Below are 14,434 nucleotides of genomic sequence, written 5' to 3'. Positions count from 1 at the left end.
ATTGATGGCAAACATTTCAATTGTTTATAAAACCTGTTCAACCTAGAAGTGGGAGGCCTCCTTTTCAGGGAATGTAGAACTATATGGTAACAACAAACAGAAAAAAAAATCAAAATTTTATGGATTGGGTTTTTGAAACTAAAAATCCATAAATTACAAAAAAAGTTCAGAATGTTATGGTAAAAGAACTTTGACAGATAGATCCAAATGGAGAATTTCTTTGTAATCATAAAGCAATTATCTTCCAAGTAAAGAAAACCCCAACTAAATATCTGCAACTGTTCTAGAGAAACAGCATTTTAAAAAATTTTCCACAATTCGCATCTTCAAAATGGTATGCACAGTGTCATCTTTGGAGGGCTGTATCTCAGAGCAGAAATTTTTTTGGAGGGAAAAAAAAAAAAACCTTTTTCCTTACTTAGTCCTTCATTTTAACATATATGCTAAATTCAATAACATCCGAGACTATGAAGGTAAGATTTTTTCCTAGCCCGCCTGAATTGATATGGATTATGCCTTATGCCTACTAAAGAACTACTAAAGGATTTTTAAGGCTGTATATATTGCAATTGGTATTTGACTTCTTCGTTCAAAAAAAAAAAAAAAAGTGTTTCAGTGTCTCTGTAAATTCAACCCCTAAGGTAGTGCAATAGGAAATGAAAATCTTTAAGAAAATCTTTCATTACATTAAAAACAATTAAAGCTAAATTTATGAAAATTGGTGTTTTACTTCTCGGTTAGATGATGTTGTTGTTGTTGTTGTTGTTGTTGTTGTTGTGGTCTTCAGTCCTGTGACTGGTTTGATGCAGCTCTCCATGCTATTCTATCCTGTGCAAGCTGCATCATCTCCCAGCACCTACTGCAACCTACATTCTTTTGAAACTGCTTAGTGTATTCATCTCTTGGTCCCCCTCTACGATTTTTACCCTCCACGCTGCCCTCCAATACTACATTGGTGATCCCTTGATGCCTCAAAACATGTCCTACCAACCGATCCCTTCTTCTAGTCAAGTTGTGCCACAAACTTCTCTTCTCCCCAATCCTATTCAATATCTCCTCATTAGTTATGTGGTCTATCCATCTAATCTTCAGCATTCTTCTGTAGCACCACATTTCAAAAGCTTCTATTCTCTTCTTGTCCAAACTATTTATCGTCCATGTTTCACTTGCATACATGGCCACACTCCATACAAATACTTTCAGAAATGACTTCCTGACATTTAAATCTATATTCGATGTTAACAAATTTCTCTTCTTCAAAAATGCTTTCCTTGCCATTGCCAGTCTACATTTTACATCCTCTCTACTTCGGCCATCATCAGTTATTTTTCTCCCCAAATAGCAAAACTGCTTTACTACTTTAAGTGTCTCATTTTCTAATCTAATTGCCTCAGCATTACCAGACTTAATTCGACTACATTCCATTACCCTCGTTTTGCTTCTGTTGATGTTCATCTTATATCCTCCTTTCCAGACACTGTCCATTCCGTTCAACTGCTCTTCCAAGTCCTTTGCTGTCTCTGACAGAATTACAATGTCATTGGCAAACCTCAAAGTTTTTATTACTTCTCCTTGGATTTTAATACCAATTCCGAATTTTTCTTTTGCTTCCTTCACTGCTTGCTCAATATAAAGATTGAATAACATCAGGGATAGGCTACAACCGTGTCTCATTCCCTTCCCAACCACTGCTTCCCTTTCATGTCCCTCGACTATTATAATTGCCATCTGGTTTCTGTACAAATTGTAAATAGCCCTTCGCTCCCTGTATTTTACCCCTGCCACCCTCAGAATTTGAAAGAGAGTATTCCAGTCAACAGAGTCAAACGCTTTCTCTAAGTCTATAAATGCTAGAAACGTAGGTTTGCCTTTCCTTAATCTAGCTTCTAAGATAAGTCGTAGGGTCAGTATTGCCTCACGTGTTCCAATATTTCTACGGAATCCACACTGATCTTCCCCGAGGTCGGCTTCTACTAGTTTTTCCATTCGTCTGTACAGAATTCGTGTTAGTATTTTGCAGCTGTGACTTATTAAACTGATAGTTCGGTAATTTTCACATCTGTCAACACCTGCTTTCTTTGGGATTGGAATTATTATATTCTTTTTGAAGTTTGAGGGTATTTCACCTGTCTCATACATCTTGCTCACCAGATGGTAGAGTTTCGTCAGGACTGGCTCTCCCAAGACAGTCAGTAGTTCTAATGGAATGTTGTCTACTCCCGGGGTCTTGTTTCGACTCAGATCTTTCAGTGCTCTGTCAAACTCTTCACGCAGTATCATATCTCCCATTTCATCTTTACCCTCTTCCATTTCCATAATATTGTCCTCAAGTACATCGCCCTTGTATAGACCCTCTATATACTCCTTCCACCTTTCTGCTTTCCCTTCTTTGCTTAGACCTGGGTTTCCATTTGGGCTCTTGATATTCATACAAGTGGTTCTCTTCTCTCCAAAGGTCTCTTTTAATTTTCCTGTAGGCAGTATCTATCTTACCCCTAGTGAGATAAGCCTCTACATTCTTACATTTGTCCTCTAGCCATCCCTGCTTAGCCATTTTGCACTTCCTGTCAATCTCAAGGTGTCAATTTGTGAACAACATAAAAATTCAAGTAAACAAAAACAAAAAAGATCTCTGCAGCTCCATGCCTCATCCTCCAAATATATTCACACTTTCCTACCAATCTGCAAATGACTCACTCAACCCCCATTAACCCTGTGCATGCTGCATGTCAGTGGGTCCTATATGTTGAAATGTATCTAAGACATCAATTTGTGAACTTTAATATGGGCTCTGCCCACTCTTCACCTTTACAACAGCTTGAACTCTGCTACTGACACTTTCAGTGAAGTGCCTTAGTACCTGTGGAGGAATGGTAGCTCATTCTTCCTTAATAGATGAAACCAGACAATGTTGGATGCTGGAGTTTGGAGCAAATTCAATGTTCCCGCTTACCCCAGAGATGTTCCAATCGGTTCAGGTCAGGACTCTGAGCAGACTAGCCCATTTCAGGAATGTTACCATTTACAAACCATTGTGTCACATTTGCTATTTTAGGACAGTGTGCATTGTCATGATAGTACAATCTTTGTCTCTGAACCATATCTCTACTGTAGGCAGTACATAATCCTGTAAAATGTGTTCATATCCTTCCACATTTTGTGTTTTCTCAAGTACAATAAGAGAACTTCACCTTAACCATGAGAAACACCCCCATACCATAACATCACCAACTACGTACTTCACTGTGGATGCTACACACAGCCAGCCGGAGTGGCCGAGCGGTTAAAGGCCCTACAGTCTGGAACCGCATGACCGCTACGGATGCAGGTTCGAATCCTGCCTCGGGCATGGATGTGTGTGATGTCCTTAGGTTAGTTAGGTTTAAGTAGTTCTAAGTTCTAGGGGACTTATGACCACAGCAGTTGAGTCCCATAGTGCTCAGAGCCATTTAAACCATTTTTTTGCTACACACAACGGCAAGTAACACTATGCAGGCATATGCCAAACCCAATCACTTCCATTGGATTGTCACACGTTATAGCACAATTCATCACTCCAAATGGCATGTTTCCAGTCATGCACTGTCCAGTGACATCGCTCTCTCAACCATCTCAAGCATTGCTCTCCCTACCCATCCTTTCTGCTATTTCTGCTTCCCTACTGATAACACAACAGCTCCAACCACCGTTACTGGTGGGTCCATCTCTTTCGATGTGGTGAATTGTGCATTACATAGGGGTTTGCAGATACTTTTGAACAGACAGTATGAGGAGGGTGGGGGACAGATAAATAAAAGCAGTAGAAACCTATTTATTGCCTACTATGGCAGTGTTTTCTAAAGATTTTCCTATATTCACACACTCAGATTCTAGCTAAAACCCATATTTGGAATGCTAGTACAATGGTGTCCAAGTGTGTTGAACAGAAAATACAATTATGAATCTTCAGTATTACGATAAGGACAAGCCGCTTGTACGACTGCAGGTCACATTAATGACTGCAACACAGTAACAAAACTAATTAAAGAAGGGTGGAACATGGGCTATTCATACTACCTGTTCTGCATAGAGATATAAAAGACCATTGCTCAATATTCAGTTTCAGAAAAAGCGTTCCACAGAGTTGGCCGAGGATAAGCAAATTGATAATCTTAATATAGTACACATTAAACAACAAGAAGTTAAATTCCAATACTTTTATAAATCTGATCTCGTTAATTCTAATATTGCATTGCCAATTTCCCTCTTGCCCTACTCTGCTCTCTCTCATTGATTTGTTTCCCAAAGGTCACTTTAATTCACACTTCTTAAATGATACCGTTTCCTAATGTGTCACATTTGTCTGTGCCATGGTGTGAGTATACTATACTTACAATGGTGACTACCTATATTTAACTCTTTTTTTCAGTTACTCACAGTTTTATCATTTGTCTGAGAACTGTTAGCAACCACTGTGTTGGAGTTCATCACGGCATCTGTACTGGGAATGTGCAGGAGAGTCTTGTGTCTAGAGTAGCAGTGACATTCTACAAATAGGACCTACATTAGGATTCAGTATAGCACAGTAGAATTGCTATGTTACAGAATATCATACATATTTAGGTATTTCACTCAATGTCAGTAATATTCTAAAATGGCATTTACCTGTTTAACAACACTACATGATGAAGCCGAAGCATACCTGGTCATAACAACAAAGTTTAGGCTGATACTTTCACTCTCACCCTTTTCTCCCAACACCCCTCATCCCACCTTCAACCCTGGAAAGCGGTTGGAAAAAGTGTAACTTCTTTCTGATTAAATGCTTCAGTTCAACTGCTGTCTCTTCCATGTAGATACTCATATATGCCCTTCTTGTTTGCTATTTAACATTATTTCTTGTTATTTTAATTCCTTATTTTTGAGTATGGTTACTATAATTCTGGCTAACTCCAAGACTCCTACTTTATTATGCTACAACTTCTACCTTCTTCCTAAAATCCACAAACCCAATCATCCCGCCCGCCCCATTGTAGCTGGTTACCAAGCCCCCACAGAACGTATCTCTGCCTACGTAGATCAACACCTTCAACCCATTACATGCAGTCTCCCATCCTTCATCAAGGACACTAACCACTTCCTTGAACGCCTGGAATCCTTACCCAATCTGTTACCCCCGGAAACCATCCTTGTAACCATTGATGCCACGTCCTTATACACAAATATTCCGCACGTCCAGGGCCTCGCTGCGATGGAGCATTTCCTTTCACGCCGATCACCTGCCACCCTACCTAAAACCTCTTTCCTCATCACCTTAGCCAGCTTCATCCTGACCCACAACTTCTTCACTTTTGAGGGCCAGACATACCAACAGTTAAAGGGAACAGCCATGGGCACCAGGATGGCCCCCTCGTACGCCAACCTTTTCATGGGTCGCTTAGAGGAAGCCTTCTTGGTTACCCAAGTCTGCCAACCCAAAGTTTGGTACAGATTTATTGATGACATCTTCATGATCTGGACTCACAGTGAAGAAGAACTCCAGAATTTCCTCTCCAACCTCAACTCCTTTGGTTCCATCAGTTTCACCTGGTCCTACTCCAAATCCCATGCCACTTTCCTTGACGTTGACCTCCACCTGTCCAATGGCCAACTTCACACATCCGTCCACATCAAACCCACCAACAAGCAACAGTACCTCCATTATGACAGCTGCCACCCATTCCACATCAAACGGTCCCTTCCCTACAGCCTAGGTCTTCGTGGCAAACGAATCTGCTCCAGTCCGGAATCCCTGAATCAGTACACCAACAACCTGAAAACAGCTTTCGCATCCCGCAACTACCCTCCCGACCTGGTACAGAAGCAAATAACCAGAGCCACTTCCTCGTCCCCTCAAACCCAGAATCCCCCACAGAAGAACCACAAAAGTGCCCCGCTTGTGACAGGATACTTTCCGGGACTGGACCAGACTCTGAATGTGGCTCTCCAGCAGGGATACGACTTCCTCAAATCCTGCCCTGAAATGAGATCCATCCTTCATGAAATCCTCCCCACTCCGCTAAGAGTGTCTTTCCGCCGCCCACCTAACCTTCGTAACCTCTTAGTTCATCCCCATGAAATCCCCAAACCACCTTCCCTACCCTCTGGCTCCTATCCTTGTAACCGCCCCCGATGCAAAACCTGTCCCATGCACCCTCCCACCACCACCTACTCCAGTCCTGTAACCCGGAAGGTGTACACGATCAGAGGCAGAGCCACGTGTGAAAGCACCCACGTGATTTACCAACTGACCTGCCTACACTGTGATGCATTCTATGTGGGAATGACCAGCAACAAACTGTCCATTCGCATGAATGGACACAGGCAGACAGTGTTTGTTGGTAATGAGGATCACCCTGTGGCTAAACATGCCTTGGTGCACAGCCAGCACATCTTGGCACAGTGTTACACCGTCCGGGTTATCTGGATACTTCCCACCAACACCAACCTATCTGAACTCCGGAGATGGGAACTTGCCCTTCAGTATATCCTCTCTTCTCGTCATCCGCCAGGCCTCAATCTCCGCTAATTTCAAGTTGCCGCCACTCGTACCTCACCTGTCTTTCAACAACTTCTTTGCCTCTACACTTCTGCCTCGACTGACATCTCTGCCCAAACTCTTTGTCTTTAAATATGTCTGCTTGTGTCTGTATGTGTGGATGGATATGTGCGTGTGTGCGAGTGTATACCTGTCCTTTTTTCCCCCTAAGGTAAGTCTTTCGGCTCCCAGGATTGGAATGACTCCTTACCCTCTCCCTTAAAACCCACTTCCTTTCGTCTTCCCCTCTCCTTCCCTCTTTCCTGATGAGGCAACAGTTTGTTGCGAAAGCTTGAATTTTGTGTGTATGTTTGTGTTTGTTTGTGTGTCTATCGACCTGCCAGCGCTTTTGTTCGGTAAGTCACCTCATCTTTGTTTTTATATACAACTTATTTTAGCTTTATCTAAAGTTATTAAGCAGTTGCAGTGAATACTTAGCAATTGGATGCAAAAGAAGCCAATTAAACTTGAATGCTTCAGTTCAAGTTCTACATTTACGAGACTAATAGTAAGCCTGAATTTGATGAGTCCCAATTACACTGATCAAAGGACAAAGGGGATCAGTCAACTGATCCTGATAGATCATGTCAGTTGTCAACATCTACATCCACTCTCTGAAAACCAGAGGTGCATGGCAGAGGGTACATACTACTGTACCAGTCATCAGGATTTCTTCCCATTCCATTCACGCATGGAGTATGGTAAGAATGATTGATAGAATGACTCTGTGGGTGCTGTAATTATTCTAATCTTGTCATCATGATCCCTACGTTAGCAATGTATAGAGGATTGTAATATATTCCTAGAGCTTCCTGAACCTTTGCTACCAGACTTTCTTGGGATTGTTTATGTCTATCTTCAAGTCTGCCAGTTCGGTTTCTTCAGCATCACTGTAACACCCTCCCATGTGTCAAACAAATCTGTGACAATATTTGTGGTCATTCTCTGTGATACATTCAATATCTCATGTTAAACCAATTTGGTATGTCCCCCACACATTTGAGCAATATTTTAGAATGGGTTGCACAAGTGATTTGTAAGCAATTTCCTTCATAGACTGATTGCATTTCCCAAGTATTCAACCAATAAACCAAATCTACCACCTGCTTTACACACACAACAGACACTATGTGGTCGTTCCATTTCACATCCCTACAAAGTGTTACATTCAGGTATTTGTAAGAGTTAGTTGACTGGCTGTGACTTGTTGATATTATAGCCACAGGATACTATGTATTTCTCATTTTGTGAAGTGCACAATTTTACACTTCTGAATGTTTAAAACAAGTTGTCGAACTCTGCACCACTTTGAAATCTTATTGAGATCTGATTGAATGTTTATGCAGCTTTTTTCAGTTAGTACTTCATTATAGATAACTGCATCATCAGCAAAAGTCTGCGGTTACTATTAATATTGTCTGTGAGGTCATTAATATACAAAATGAACAGCAAGGGTCCCAATACACTTCCCTGTGGCACCCCTGAATTTACTTCTATATCTGACCACGACTCTTCATCCGAGATAACAAACTGTGTCCTCTCTATCAAAAAAGTCTTCAATCCATTCACAAATTTCTTTTGATACCCCATATGATCATACTTCTGGCAGAAAGAGTAGGTGTGGTACTGAGTCAAATGCTTTACAGAAATGCAACTGCCTTGATCCAGAGCTTTCAGTACGTCTTGTGAGAAAACAGATTTGGGTTTCACACGATCAATGTTTCCGGAATCCATGCTGGCTGGCATGGAGGAGGCCATTCTGGTCGAGGTATCTCATTGTGTGTCATCTCAGAATATGTTCTAAGATTCTACAACAAATCAGTTTCATCTCAGAATATGTTCTAAGATTCTACAACAAATCAGTGTCAAAGGTATTGAACAGTCGCTTTTGTGGACCACTTCCACTACCCTTCTTGAAGATGGTGTGATCTGTGGTTTTTCCAACTACTGGGCACAATTTTTTTGTTTGAAGGATATATGACAGATTACAGTTGGAAGAGGAGCTAACTCAGCAGCAAATTCAGTATAAAATTTGACAGGGATTCTACTGGGCCCTACAGTTTTGTTCAATTTTAACGATTTCAGCTGTTTCTCAACACCACTGACACTAATACTGATTTCACTCATCTTTTTGGTGTTATACAGATTAAATTGGTTTGTAATGGAATGTTTGACAACAGAGTTAAGCATAGCAGCTTTTGCTTTCCTATCCTCAATTTCAGTTCCTGTCTCATTTGCTAAGTCCTGGACATTAACAGCCTTTACACATGACCAAAATTTCATTTGGTTTTGTGAAAGATCACTTGACAGTATTTTGCTACAGTAGTCACTGAGGGCTTCATGCATTGCCATCTTGGCAGACAAACATGTTTCATTCAGCATCTATCTATCTATAGTTCTATGCTTTGTTTTACACTTATTATGCAGTAGTCTCTGTTCCTTTAGAAGTTCCTTTAAAGTGATTTTATACATACAGGGTCCCCTCCCATTGTGAACTGTTGTACCAGTACAGTCAACTATTCTTTTAAACTTGAGCCGTAGTTCCTCTACACGCTCCTACCCTATGCTGAAAGTTTCTAGTTCCTCACTTAAGATATAACAGTTTTTTTTTAATCTAGTTTACTGAACATATATATCTTTCTGGTTGTTTTAGTTGCCATTTGTACTTTGGTTATCATGACACAATCACCAATACCAGTTTCATTGTGGACATCCTCAAAGATATCAGGTCTATTTGCTGCCTTCAGACCCATAATTATTCCACCATGGGATGGGTTCCAAACTATTTGTTCTACGTAGTTTTCAGCAAAGGCATTTAGTACTGCTCCACAAGAACTCTTATCACACCCACCAATGACAAAACTGTAATTTTCACAATTGATTGCTGGATGATTAAGGTCTCCGCTCGTGATTACAGTATGATGGGGGAACTTACGTACAAGCAACCCGAGGTTTCCTCTGAAGCTTTCGTTTACATCAGGAGATGTATCAAGTGGGCAACAGAAGGCTCCAGTTACCATTTCATGCACATCCCTGATACTGAATGTTGTCCAAACAATCTCACATGCAGCTTCAATTTCTATCTCAGTGGTTTTGAGTCTATTGCAACAAATACAGCACCTCCCTTTCCCACAAGTCTATCCCTTCAATATACACTTATGAACCTTTCTGTGTCATACAGCTTAGAGTATAATCACCCAGAATAACAAAAAGAAGAGAAAAGACTATTCATTTCTCCTAGATCAGTCACCTAGAAACTGGAGAACTGCCAAGTATATGAGCTTCAGGAAATCATGCTCACTCTGATATAAATACAGCTAGTGCAATGAGTCAGTAATTTACGGTCTGTGGTACTGAAAGGACAAAAATGAGTGGTCACTGCATTGTTTAGGTCATAGCACATAGCAAAAGTTAAGTGCAACATTGGGCATTCACGGTGATAATACAATATCTTCAATGTATTGCACAGGTGCTCAAAATGTGCTCTCCATTCCATCTTGAATCAAATAGATACGATTAACAGAGTAAATACATCAGCTTAAGCCAGTAGCCTAAAAATACTGTTTCTGACAGTATATATTTTTAAAAATATCAAAGTGAATTAAGAGTTTAATTTATAAAATATTATACAGTTTGTCTGACATAACTATTTGGCTAGTTTATTTTCTTTAACATTTATGCACTGTATAATGAGGACAATTTCAAAACAGTTATCTGAAACACTAAAGATTATAGTTACAGCTGTCCTCTACACAAAGGTAGGTTTGAACATCACAATGCTTTTCTACACAGAGTCCTACAGAATGTGTTATGTCTCCCTCTCACCTCCCAACTAACTTGTCAGCCAACAATAAATCATTTCCACAGGTGAAAAAGTGGTAAGTTGACACAAAGAAATCCCTGTACCAACTGCTGCGGATGAAACCCCGACATTTAGGTTAGCATCCTGGCACTAACCCACTTGATCAAAGAGTCACTTCAAAGTATGATATATTTGTTGTGGTTTTCCCTTGATCACTCAAATCAGTCAACATTGCCAAGCACATAGCATAAAACTACTGGGTGCCCAGAAATCACCACAGAATGAGTTGCACACGAGTTCTTACATTCTCTTACCAGGCGGCAGTTACAGGAATATTATTGTAACCAGTATTCCATGAAGTCTGGTTGCCTAGCAAATTATTAGGCCCTATTGCAAACACTCAGCCTAATGACTCCAGAACTATGGATTCTACATATATCCTATTTTTCATTATTTTCGTGCTGCTTCACTTTAGCTTAATAAGATTTTTATGGGTAAGAGCCTTCTAGCAATTCCTCCAATCTAGATTAGCAAGCATACAAAATATAACTATCTTTCAAATGTAACTACTACTCAACTTAGCATAATTGAGATGAAATAACATCAAGATATTTAACTGAGTTCTTATCAAGCCATCCTTATTTCTGGTTTATTCCCATTTCAGTCAACTAAATTAGGCTTTTCTTTTCACACTAGCCATTTCAGGATTTCTTGTTCCCACATTGCTCCAAATCCATCCACCTCAACCCTGTAGTATGGCAGGCCCCCACCACTGAAACTTTTGGATGACAATTACCACAATTGCGTCCCTATATGTACACTTTTAATATCTGTTTCCATTTTGTCAAATATAAAGGTAATGTACTTTATTTTATATTGATAAAGTGGAAATGAACCTCTTGCTTGAGAATGCAACTACCATTATCGAATCCTGAACAGAGAGAATAATACCCAAAACATCCACTACAATTTTGACGACTCAAGTGTCCAAAAGACTGCTTATTTTGCATACTATTTATGGGTATTGTTTATTTACTGTTTACCTATTTAGTTTCAACTATGTAGAAACTGTTTTAAATACAGCAACACAATGGGATTTATTTTGGAATTAAATCAGTTATAATTCCTTTCCTTAAATACCAGTATGAAATTAAGACTTGTTTCAGTAATATAGCATAGCAAATTATTATTACTGATTATGATAACATGAAATCTTTCAGGTTTGGGAGTGCTCCAGTGACACAAACCAACTGCCATCAGCCGGATGTGACCATCTGCTTAATTTTTCTGAGATTAGTACAATCTGGTACTAAATACCAATGAAGTCAATAAATTGCTTTAATGATAAATTACTGATGGTCTGTAGCAATCTTTGACCAACAACATATATTACCAACATCACCACAAGCTGCTCAACAAAGGATGACAGCTGAGACCATTTCATGCTCTGAAACTGACACTATACGGGGTTTCATTAAGGCAAAGACACAAGAGTCTGAAGTAGTCCTTGTCAAGGATACACTGAGATGAGAAAGGCTTTCTTTGATGTGAGGGTCACAAGCACCTAGTCATATTGTGTGAACTGACAATAATGGTAACAATATTTTTAGTGTTAAGATTTTATTCTGTTTTTACACCAAGGACAAATATAGAGTACTGTAGCTAGTTAACTGGTAAGGCTATTCATAATTTTAACATTTTAATAGAAAGCATGCTACTATGTAACATTTCCATTGTATATAGTGAATTTGCTAAAAATACTGCTCAGCAGACTCTTAAATATAAGCAGAGTACAATAGATAAATGGTGAAATTTCTGTAGCCCTAATGAATTATATGACTAGACAACTCAGCACAAAATAACTACAACTGTAACTGAGTAACTGCTTTAAGACACTCAACATGTTCCACATCAATGAAAATAACATTACAACATGTTTACATGTTGTATCACCATCACAAATTGTAGTTCATTTACAAAATTTGTGTACTACACTCTGATCCATACCAATAAATGAGAGAAGTTTGTTTTACAAATTTTAAAGCTTAACTGGATCTCACTATCAAAAACCTCTGAATTTATATTTGTAAGTCTGTCTTCACTACCAATGTAGCCATAATATTGAGCAGATTACCATTCTGAGATAAAAAAAAACCTGTTTTACAACCAATAAACGGTTTCCAGCAGGTATAAAAACAGTACTCTTAAGAAGAATGTAACGAAAATATTTCGCAAATACTTGCTCTAGCTAAATTCGTTTCCTTCTACCTACAAAAATAATAAAGTTGTATTGCACATTGAGTTACTCGTGGTTATTATCAAACAAAGCTGTTCACATAATGATATACCATGGTATCTGTCATAGTGTTACAAACAACTGAACATAAAATGTCAGTTTTAACAGTGTAAAAAATATATTAATGTGATAAACTATTTTATGCGTATTTTTACATGATCTACTCATTTTCAAATTATTTTGGTTTATAAAATGACAAATACGACCAAGGTACCTCAATCAGTAATCATAATTTGCAAAAAAAGATTAGATTCAGTTTTCGTTCCGCATACACAAAAATGAGATGATTCTCGTGGGTGTGGAACGCGTCGAAGTATACAATAAAACCATAGATGAAAACACAGATGAAAAAAGGGAACACCAATCAGTGAACTAAACTTCATTTTAACCTTACGATTTGTTAGTGCCGAAAAGATATAGCACTCATTCACGTTACTCTAACAACACAATAACTTCGACGCATATAACAATTCCCGAGATGACTTTGACAATTCAAGTGTTTCGCTCTGACAGTTTTTTGTACGACGTATTTTCGTTCACGGGTGGGCAATGTAGCTCATTCGTGCATGAATAACTTAACAACTACGGTACAAAGAATTAACCGGGTTTACGTTTTGAATGGAATGGGTAAAACGTATCACTGTGGTTGCTACTTGTTAATAACACGTTTCAACGTTAATTCATTATGTACAAAACAAAATCAAGAGACTGCGTAAAACACTTACTGATACACAATTTGAACTAAAAACACTGCAATACAGCTAAAAACGTCGCACGCAACCGACACTACCCACATTCTTCATTCATCAAACCGCCACTCACAAAGATACTAGCCCGAAGACATAGCATGCGATGAGGGTAAGGAGTAAGGACTGTCAAAACACATGCCACTCGCAGCAGCTAGGTATCGGGGCTTCTGATTGGCTAAAGTTACTGATGTCAAAAGCTGCTTTAATACGAAATATAGCGGTAATATTTAAAATGGATTTTGTACCGAGGTCTCTCAACTTTTCAAATACACGTGGCACATCTTAAACGGATCCATGAAATGTCTCTTTGCCACGAGGGAATTGCTTGTCGTACATCAGTGATCGATTTGATTTGAACAGTCATGTTTTTTCGGTTCGTGATGAAGAAAACGTCTATTCGAGAATGAGTTGGATACCTCATATTCAAAACCTCGTCAGTACGTGTGAAAAAGCATTGAGCTTTATCAGATCAGTGTCAAAAGTATGGTGGGGGGCTCACCCCAACACTCTTCTCACCCTCTACCGCACGTTGATACGCTCCGGTATAGACTATGGATGCACGGTCTATTATACTGCTTCTAACAAGTACCTAGCACTACTGGATACACTGCAGTACAGAAACTTACGCATCTGTCTCGGAGCTACGCATTCTTCTCCCACCAACGCCCTTCTCCTGGAAGCATCAGAAAGACCTCTACATATTCAATGAACAAAGATGTGTGATCGTTATATCTTACAGCGGATGGCAGATACTAAACATCCGCTGATAAAAAAAGTGCGAAACGCTCTCTCAAATTAAGGATAACTGAAATGTTAGGAAACAGCAGTTTTATATCTACAAGCGTTACGAAGACTGGAAATATCTCCAAAAGAAAGTATTCGAAGTGAGGTTCTTCCAATGTTCCTATATGACTATTACAGCTCTTATCACAATATTCCTGTAACATACGTCGACTATTCCAGCAAAGGAAAAGGATATGGGCAGCTTTCACCTACATCGCACCTGGTAGAAAAATGGGCAAGCTATCTTA

General features: G+C 39.3%; 1 protein-coding gene across 1 annotated transcript in view; it reads right to left on the bottom strand.

The window, feature by feature from the left end:
- The window catches only part of LOC124777774 (serine-protein kinase ATM-like), a 470,606-nt gene extending 457,096 nt beyond the window's left edge, over positions 1-13,510 (bottom strand). Inside the window, exon 1 of the mRNA XM_047253284.1 lies at positions 13,380-13,510. The gene's annotated coding sequence lies outside the window, so the exon portion shown is untranslated. The remainder of the gene's footprint in view (positions 1-13,379) is intronic.
- Positions 13,511-14,434: the final 924 nt, after the last annotated feature.

Source organism: Schistocerca piceifrons, chromosome 2 (assembly GCF_021461385.2).
Source record: "Schistocerca piceifrons isolate TAMUIC-IGC-003096 chromosome 2, iqSchPice1.1, whole genome shotgun sequence".
NCBI lineage: Eukaryota > Metazoa > Arthropoda > Insecta > Orthoptera > Acrididae > Schistocerca > Schistocerca piceifrons.
This window is presented reverse-complemented; position numbering and strand designations above follow the sequence as displayed.